The sequence below is a fragment of the Danio rerio genome, chromosome 9 (genome assembly GCF_049306965.1).
Source record: "Danio rerio strain Tuebingen ecotype United States chromosome 9, GRCz12tu, whole genome shotgun sequence".
In the NCBI taxonomy this organism is placed as follows: domain Eukaryota; kingdom Metazoa; phylum Chordata; class Actinopteri; order Cypriniformes; family Danionidae; genus Danio; species Danio rerio.
In genome coordinates, this window is record NC_133184.1 from 1,989,613 (window position 1) to 2,000,236 (window position 10,624).

A 10,624-nucleotide genomic window follows, 5' to 3' on the forward strand; every position below is an offset into this window, starting at 1 on the left:
AAGTTGTAAACAAGATCATTTTCACTCAGTGTTAATATATTAATATCATTGTGTTTGGCCCTTGAGTGTCATAGAGGAAGACGCTGAAAATGGCTGGGCAGGACATACAACAGTGTTGCGCAACACTTGACGGATTTCCATGCATGCCAGAACATTTATGCTTCCTTTTCCCAAATGCCTGTAAAGCACAGACATTTTTCCTCCTTAATTACTTCCCGAATTTACCCTACTTCTGTCCCAATTTTTTTAAACTTACTTCAAATATTTGAAGTGTGATTTTTGTGGCTGTCCTGAAGCGTTCAATCCATCTATAGCACAATCGCGTGTGCGTTTTATTTGAGTTTTGGGGATTTTCTGAGAGGATCCCATTGCGAAACACCTGGGAGCAGCTCAAAAGCACACAATTAGCGCCGGAAGGGAAACCAGACAACCTGCAGTTTTTTTCTTTCTGTAGGGCCCTCACAAGAAGCATCTAGTTTGTTGACATACCACGGCAGTAAAGCTAGCAGTAAAACCCGATTGAACACACCGTCAACAATGCCACAATTAAATACTCTGATGTTTTTTATGCAATGGCGATTTGTTTAAATGAAATATTATAAATTGCAATATTTTTATATATTAATGCTTAAATATACAGGTCCAAAAGCGATGACTATGACATTGCAATTATCTTGTATACGAGTATATGAATGTGATTGTTTTCTCCAGAAGAATAAAACTTCAGAGTTTCCTGTGAGGGTTGCGTTTAGGGACAAGGTTGTGGCTGAGCCATAGAGAATATAGTTAAAAACAATGGAAACCTATGAAATGTTCCCACAATTCACAAAAACAAATGTGCGTGTGTGTATTTATAAATTATTTACCAAAACAATAAGCTGATATAAGCTATAAGCTATAATAATAATAACAATAATAGGCTTAATAATAATAATAATAATAATGATAATAATAATAATAACAACAATAATAATAATAATAATAATAATAATAATAATAATAATAATAATAATAATAATTATTATTATTATTATTATTATTATTATTATTATTATTATTATTATTATGGGCAGCACGGTGACGCAGTGGGTAGCACAATCGCCTCACAGCAAGAAGGTCGCTGGTTCGAGCCCCGACTGGGTCAGTTGGCATTTCTGTGTGGAGTTTGCATGTTCTCCACGAGCATGTTCTCTTTCTCCGGGTGCTCTGGTTTCCCCCACAAGTCCAGGGATATGCGGTATAGGTGAATTGGGTAAGATAAATTGTCTGCAGTGAATGAGTGCGTTTGGATGTTTCCCAGTGCTGGGTTGCAGCTGTAAGTGCATCCGCTGTGTAAAACATATGCTGGATAAGTTGGCGGTACATTCCGCTGTGGCGACCCCAGATTAATATAGGGATAAGCCAAAAGAAAATGAATGAATGAAGAATGAATAATACTATTAATAATAATAATAATAATAATAATAATAAACAATGACTAAAAGGTAAAAGGGGAGGGCTGTATTGAATACATTACAAAATAAACAAGAAATAATTAGATTTTTAGAAGTTACTTGAGAAAGCAAAATAGTTACAAATAGAAAATGTTTTAGAGCCATTTTGTTTTAGACAATCAATGAGAAGCACTGCTCAAAATTATTTACAGTAATAACATTGACAGAAACCAAGGTCTGGATATTCGGATGTGTGATTTAGGCATGGGCTAGTATGAGTTATTGACAGTATGATAACTCTAAATAAGTATATCACGGCTTCACGGTATGAAGATATTGTGATTACAGCTCTAAAAAAGGTAATTTTCAAATGTCTTAGTAAAAAAAAACACATTTTCACAATTAAACACGATATGCAGCATTTCATTCTCCATTTACAATTCACATTTATAATATTTTGCAGCAGTAAACATGTCAGGGTAAATAATTCAAATAAATCATTGACTTCTGCTGTCTTTGATTTCTTTACAACATTAAAAAAATACATAAAAACCTTTATGACTGGTATAACAGTATAACATTTTTGCGGTTTTAAAACCTTGACTTATTCAAACTGTGGTAAACCTTGAAACCAGTTACCATCCCATGTCTAGTGTGAATGTGGAATTTTGTGAGCAGCAACTTCTGATTTATTACATAAAACCGTTCTCTTTAAAATGATCCCAGTGAGCAAAAACCCAATCCTACATCCCTTCAAAACAAAACACATTCATCATAAATCTTATAACTAATTACTTATAAAACATCTAGCTAAATATGACTTTTTTTAATCAACTCCTAAAGAGGAGAGCAACCATTGTTGGTCAGCTGTCATAAAACTTCTAACAGCCCACTCTCACCATTGAGGAACTACAACCCCAGGCAAAAAGTATCACCACTTTTGGAAGATGTTCATTCAAATGTTTAATTGTGTGGGGGGGGACACCAAGCACATACAGTACATGCCACAAAACTGTTTTCATTAAACAATCCAACCTTCTGGCTGTATGAAACACTCAGAAATAAAAAACAGTTATTACAGATCAAGCAGAGGAAAAAATATGATCACACAAATAGGGTGACACAGTGGCTCAGCGCCTTATAGCAAGAAGGTTGTTGGTTCGAGCCCAGCTGGGTCAGTTGGCATTTGGCGTTTGCATGTTCTCCCCTTGTTAGTGTGGGTTTGGTCCAGGTGCTTCGGTTTCCCCCACAGTCCAAACACATGCGCTATAGGAGAATTAATTAACTAAACTGGTCGTAGTGAATAAGTGTGTATGGGTGTTTCCCAGTCTAGAGTTAAGTCTGGAAGGGCATCCTCTTAATAAAACATATGCTGGATAAGTTGGTGGGTCATTCCGCTGTGGTAACCCAGATTAATAAATTAACTAAATGAATGAATTATTGAATGTATGGTATCACCAATTACAAACACCACTAGTACTTTGTTGCACCGCTTCTGCCTTTGGATTTAACTATTAATAAACAGTATTATTCATCAATCTGTCTCCAACTTTGTCTTATTGTTGTTGAAGTCTTGTCGTTGGCCATTTTCTTTAATTTCCACCACAGAATTTCAATTGGGTTGAGGTCTGGACTATTTGCAGGCCATAAAGTTGTGGCCACTTTAAGACTCAAAATCACCTCAGAGTGGATGACAACATCCCCAAAAGCACACAAGGGCTAAACACCCTTGAGCTACCATTGGTTTGTGAGGACTATGCAATTAATGGGTGTGTTCTGGAGCTCTGCCTTCTTAGGCATGTTTCGTAACCCACTGAGTTTAGAGTCAGACAGGAGTAAAACATCCAGCGCAACAACACTAGTGATGGGAAGTTCGGATCATTTTACTGACTCGGATCTTTGAGTCTCGTTCATCAAGATGAACAAATCTTTTTTCGAGTAATTTCGTTCATTTGGTTCTATTTGCCAAAATGTTTTTAAAATATTGCTTCCAAACACATCTATAACTAGCCCAAAAGGCTGATTGCACGACAAATAAGTCTTAAATAGAATACTATAAGACGGAGAAAATAATAATTCAATGTTTACCTGCTCTTTTATCTATGAAGGTATTGTTGTCTCTTTGCTCAGCTCATCTCTTCATGTCTTCAAATGTCAGTGGTTCGTTCACGTTACTCTGACAGTCACATATAATCTTAATCAATGCACAGTCTAAGCTGATAGGAGCCATGACCGTTCGTTCATCACGTGAGAGAATGACTCAAACCCGAGGACTCGAGAGATGAACGGTTCAATTCTTTTTTCCGGCTCTAAACGCGTATGATTGGCCCGTGATGAACGAGTGACTCATTCCCGATAGAGGACTCGAGAGGTAAACGGATCAAAACTTTTTCCGGCTCTAAATGCATATGATTGAATTCTGCCAATGTGAAGACTTGAAATTAATGATACCTGCACAAATGTGCGCACTCGCGGATGAACGAATCACTCCCTGAGAGGACTCGTAGTTCCCGAGTCATTTTGAAGATTCGTTCTGATCGTCATCACTAAACAACACCAAGTTAGCCACATGAATACACTAGAGAGTCGAGTAGAGAAGCTGGTACAGATGCATCCGCATATGTACTATCACTCGTGGAAATCACAACTGCTTCATGTTACGACTGATAAAATGCCAAACACTGTTCCATTCTGTGTCTGTCTATGGGAAATATAAAGCAATGTGACGATAACCGGTTTCAAGGTTTACCGCATCACTGTTTTAAAACCACAAAAATGTTCTGTTATAGTGTTTCTGGGATATATACGTTTTGTTTTTTATGTGTCGACACTGTAAAAAAAAAAAAAAAAAAAAAAAAACATTTCATAGGGTAACAGTACCTCCAACAAAACCACACTACCAGGAACTACCAGAGACCAGCATGGATACAAAAAACCTGAAGAACATGTGGCCATGACACAGAAATATTTGTGTTATGAAGAATTAGTCAGCGCTATCTCACAGCAGTTATGAACTTTTTGATTTAGTGGCTAATTCATATCAGGTTGTACAATCTCATTTGTACAATTTTTGATTTGCTTATGCCATGTTGGCAGCTGGGATTGGGGTTTGGGGTTTGGTGCCACACCTTATTTTAAAAATCATACATTTACTTAAAGCTGAACACATACAAATTAGTCACTAAATGGATCTTGTAAGATTAAACTGGACCAGCAGATCGGGAGTCTGGGTGAATAGCCAGGCAGGACCTGAAGTCTGTGTACAGGTAGACTTGCTCATGTCATGATCCCCAGCAGAATGTCAGGATGGTGCCAATGGGAGGAACCAGGGGGCTTTGGCAGAACACAAACCCCAAGGGATGCCCAAGGAAAGAGGTAAACAGAACCTTTAGGTATTCGCGGCTGGAGAAAACATTGGGACATGCATGTGCTCAGAAACAGAGAAGGGCAATGAGAGCAGGAGGCCTCCACGATTACAACAGGGTATGACAGAGACCAATGCAGTCAGATCTACCAAGACCACAGAGGTGTAAGCTGGTAGCCCTGATGGTGATATCCAATTATTGCAGTCTTCTGGACAGAGGTAGGTATTTGGAGATTGGGAACTGGATGCAAAACACACCAGTAATGGCCCTGGCTAGATGCTAGATTTTAATGTTGGTCCATTCTCACAACTGCCAATTTGTTCGCACTTGTTTAAGATTATTATCTTGGTTAACTGTTTGACACATTCGATTGACATCCAGCAGATAATAATCTGTCATGTGTGCTGCTAAAATTTACTTTAATTTAAGCAGATTTCCCAACATTTTCCACCACATTCCCCACCTGCTGGAGCCACAGTTTCTAGCACATTCAGGGGTCATCTCTTGAATGGGGAGGGCTCTGATGGCTTATTGTGCCTTGAAGGGATTCACCACACTAATTTTATGCGATTGAATAATTTTGGCGACACAAGGAGGACTGGTTTCTTCTCCTTCCTGATCTCACACTGCATATACTGGAGGAAAATATCATTGGTAATATCTGTGTGTGTGTACCCCCATAAGTAATCTGCTGAGGTCACAACAGCCGAAATGTGGTCAGTAATATTATAATTGTTTCAGCTTTCAGCTTTTATACACCTTGGACTACACTCTTACTCTAAACTAGGTGTGTTCCAGAGTGCAGGTGGCCTAGATCATATGCAGTGTGAAGGTCTAGTCGTCTTTATTTCTATTACAATTAGTGTCAAAAGCAGCCTAATACAGATCATCAATACTTTTAAGTTCATCAGCCTGAAACAAGATCAATAAATCAAAGTCCTTACTCAGTTTTAATTACAGTTCAATACCACTGTCAGTGTTGCAAGATGCAAATTAGTTGTGCTATTGTAAACCCACTAGTCCTACTGCACCAAACCCACTCCGAGCTAGGATCGAACCAGTTACCCTCTGCATGGGAGTCAGTTGCTCTAACAAGGAGGCTAAAGTGCATGGCATCTAGCGCCTCTTAGAGCATCTTTAGAGGTCAGAGGAGTGAGGTTTACCTGCACAGCACGTCACTAGCTGGCCTCCACTACACTCACCCCCCAAACCTCACTCCCATCCAGGTCCCGGCACCAATGTAACCCTGCCAGTCCTACTGCGCCCAACTCGTTCCGAGCTGGGATCGAACCGATGACCATCCGCATGGGTGTCAGTTGCTCTAACAAGGAGGCTAAAGACCATGGCCTCTAGTGTCTGTCGCTAGAGCACCTTTAGAGGTAAGAGGAGTGAGGTTTACCTGCACAGCATGTCACGAGCTGGCCTCCGCTACACTCACCCCCAAATCTCATTACCCATCTGGGTCACGGCACCAATGTAAACCCGCCGGTCCTACTGCACCCAATCCGTTTCAAACTGGAATCGAACCGGTGACCGTCGGCATGGGTGTCAGTTGCTCTAACAAGGAAGCTAAAGACCATGGCCTCAAGCATAGAGCACCTTTAGAGGTCAGAGGAGAGAGGTTTACCTGCACAGCACTTCACTGGCTGGCCTCCGCTACACTCACCCCCAAACTTCACTCCCATCCAGGTCACGGCACCAATGTAACCCAGCCAGTCCTACTGCACCCAATCCATTTCAAACTGGAATCAATCTGGTGACTTAGGTATGGCACCTATCCCCACCCCTAAACCCAACCGTCATTAGGAGATAAGCAAGTCGTACTAAATTGTATGAATTAGATCCTACAAATTCATACGAATTAGCCACTAAATCAAAAAGTTACGAATTGCCGTGAGATTGTGTTGGTCCTGCTGGTTATCAAACTATTTTATAACTGTAACAAGAGGCAATTAAATTAATAACTTAATGTTTAAACAGCTCCCATAACATTATTTATCAATATGTGGCTTTTTTTGGATTCTCGGAAGCTATGGAAATATGTTGGGACCACTTTTTTTGTTTACATGCCTCAAAAATGTTGTGAATTGGATGAAGTAAAGGCTGTAGTGTATGAGTGAATGTGTGTATGGGTGTTTTCCCACTACTGGGTTGCGGCTGGAAGGGCATTTGCTGCATAAAACATATGCCGGAATAGTTGGCGGTTCATTCCACTGTGAAATAGAGACTAAGCCGAAGGAAAATGAACGAATGGATTCTTGTGAAGTGCTCAGATCATTCAACCTTAAGCTTTAGCTGTATGAGTTATTTGCTTTTAGAAAATATTCAAAATGACAAGTTTCTTTTCTTGCTATACTTGATAATTTAATAATTTTCTAGCATTTAATAATAATAAAAAGAAGAAGAATCTAATTGACTGCAAACAATTTGGTAATACTTTTGTATGGAACAGTGTGTTATGTGTACACACTGCTTTGGTCATTTGATTGCAGTACAAGCTTCCAATATCCTTTGGTGATATGATTGCCCTGTGACTGATCCAATACTGAATAAAATACTGATACTATATTCACACTATTCTGCCAGTATTATATGTTAAAAAACTGATTAAAGTAGTGGTAGCTAAAATGTATCAATCAAGCTCTGCACTTTGCCCTTCACATCTCTATTATTAAAGTATATTATTAATCAGTATGTTTATGTAATTGTCATGTATTAACGTAATCAATTTTGCGCTTTCATTAATGACGTAGATAAATGTAAAGATTCAAACATTACAGTCGTCCATGTTCGGATGTAATTTTGCAGTTGTCCCGCAGGTGGCTGCACGTGTCTGTGTCCGTTTCAATACCCTCACAGGCTCTGTGGGGAATACTGCATGGGCGCTCGCTTTTAAAACAGCCCGTAAATACTTCTTTAATCCTTTTGGGAAACGCAACCCTGCGTGTAAGTTCGCATATTTATATAAGAACATGTTTCATTTTCACGTTATAACTTCTTACATGTAACTTTGTTTAAATCTAATTATTACGGTCGATTATTTTTTAAGCACACAGGTTTAAAGAATGCTGTCGGGATCACTGAAATGTTTGGTGAGAGCATGCATTTGTGCACAGATGGATTATCGTCTTGCTAGAAATTTCCCAATCGTGCATTCCACAGTTTTAATTAGTATAATTTAGGTTGCACACTTTGAATTAAAGTCTTTATATTACAAAATATTTCTGAATTGCATATGTGTGTAGCTAATAATAGGCTATCACAACTATTTTACATTGTGAATCAAACCAAATGAGAAATGTTTATGACTAGCAATTCATTTATTAATTTTCATTGGGATAAGTCTCCACAGGGGAATGAACCAACAAATATTCAGGCATATGTTTTAAGCAGCAGATGCACTTCCAGCTGTAACCGGGTCATGTGAAACACCCATACACTCTCAATCACAAACACACACATACACTATGGCAAATATTTATTCAATTCCCCTATAGCGCCACAACACAATACCCCAGCACCCGGAGGAAACCCACGCCAATACGGGAAGAAAATGCAAACTCCACACAGAAATGCTAACTGACCCAGCCGGGACTCGAATTAGCGGCCTTCTTGCTGTGAGGCAACAGTGCTAAACACTAAGCCACCTTGCCGCCCGACTGTAATGTTTTACTTAAAAAATGATCAAAGATAATCTGAAAAGTGCATTAAAATACGACTGACTTGATTTAGAAGATGAACCACAAAACTGATATCTTATTGTTCCAGAATACCGTGTGTCATTCATGTGTGCCCACCATGTCATTCATAACCTGTATGAACTTTTAAGTGCAACACAAAAAATAAGTCAGTATTGTTTTTTTTTTTCAGTCTTATGAAAACAAGTAAAACAAGTCTCTTATCTTCTATCGTGTTCCACGTAGAAATGCACACAAATTTGGGTTTTAGCGACGCTAGGGTTTGTTGTAAAGAACATTTTTTTTTGTTTGTTTGTTTATAATTAATTCATTTTGCTTAGGCTTATCCGCCATAATTTTAAATAGGTTTAAAATAATTATAAAAATGCATTTCATATATATATATTTTTATATACTGGTTTTCCCCAGTCCAAACTCATGCGCTATAGGGGAATTGTTGAACTAAATTGCCCATAGTGTGTGAATAATTATGGATGTTTCCCAGTACTGGGTTGCAGCTGAAAGGACAAATGAATACCAAAGAAAAAAATAATGAATGAATATTCTATGCATTACTTTACAATACTACAATATTTCTGCAAAGGATATTCACTTCACAAACCGTGCTGTTATTTAATTACATTGATAATCTATTTTGTGTCCATTTTGGCAGACAAATGGGATGGAAAGTGATCAAGGCTCTCGTCAAATTACACACATCAGGGACAGTTTATAGCAATATCTTATTTTAAGGCATTATTATTATTATTATTATTATTATTATTATTATTATTTATTTTATTCTTGTCTATTAACCAAACATGCTATTTGAGTCTGTGTATCAAAATTAAGATATAATTAATAGGATACTAAAAATGAACAAACTGGTAAGTGCACTAATTGGATATAGGCTGTCTATGAGAACGTATTTGAAGAGCACACAGAAATTAGAGGTGTTGTATTATCTGTTGAAAAACTGGCGAGGGCGACAAAGAACGCAAAAAATATTTCAGTACGCATTTCGGTCAGTCTCTCTCTCTCTCTCTCTCTCTCTCTATCTATCTCTCTCAAGTGGATAACTTAACCTCGCCTTAAAGAGACGCTTACGCCCCCGCGTTAACACTTGATTTGAGTGCACAGACTATAGCCTCGGAATTATAGATAAACTTTCTGTTTTAATTTTTATTTCAGAAATTCTCTGAATGACAAGCATTCACAGTGCAGGGCGGTAATAAGTAAATATTATTGCTTTTTGCATTTGCATCAGATTTCTTGTGTGTATATGACCAGCGATGTTTGACTTGTTATTTATCATTATTATTAGCTATAATCCCTGTAGAGTTTTGATACCGGCAAAACTATAATTATTTAGAAATACACATTACAGATGCTAGGCTATCCGTATATCCTAATGCTAAAACATGCATATTTGTTCCTTCTTTTCTCTTGTCTTATAATAAATGTTTAATTTCGTTTATGCATTTTAAACATGTATTTAAAAACGACATCGTCATTTATTGTCAGAAATAAAAAAAAGGATGACATTATTAAAAAATAAATAAAAAACATTGCATCTCCTGATTTCAGCAATATCAGCTAAATAAAACACATTTTAGAAAACGTCCATCAGTAAGAAAATAATAAATAATTTTATCAATTAATAATGCGCAAATTTGTAGTTATGTGTGCTGTTTTTTTCCAGAAAAAAAATATATAATTAATCTCCAACAAATACAAGAAAAACAGCATCGTTTAAATAATAATACTATAAATGCAATGTGTCCGTATCGTTATTTTGAAAAGAAACAACCATATTCGCAACGGGATCTTCTAATTGGATGCAAAAAAAAAAAAAAATCTTTAACTAATGCCTCTCATTCGAAAACGTCTGTGTGAAATAATCGACAGAGAAAGAAAAAAGAAACAGAGCTCAGAGAGGGAGAGAGAGAGGGAGAGGGAGAGCCAGAACAGAAGGAAGGAACAATAGAGAATCAAAGCATAATGATATTCCTAAATGAAGAGGGAAATGTTGCCGCGCTCATTTTATTAATCAGACTGTCAATTTCACCCCAGAGGCCAACCCCAGGAGCCATCTAAAACAGACTCAGATCAGAAGCTGCTCTCTCCTCACTTCTCCTCTCTCTCTCCA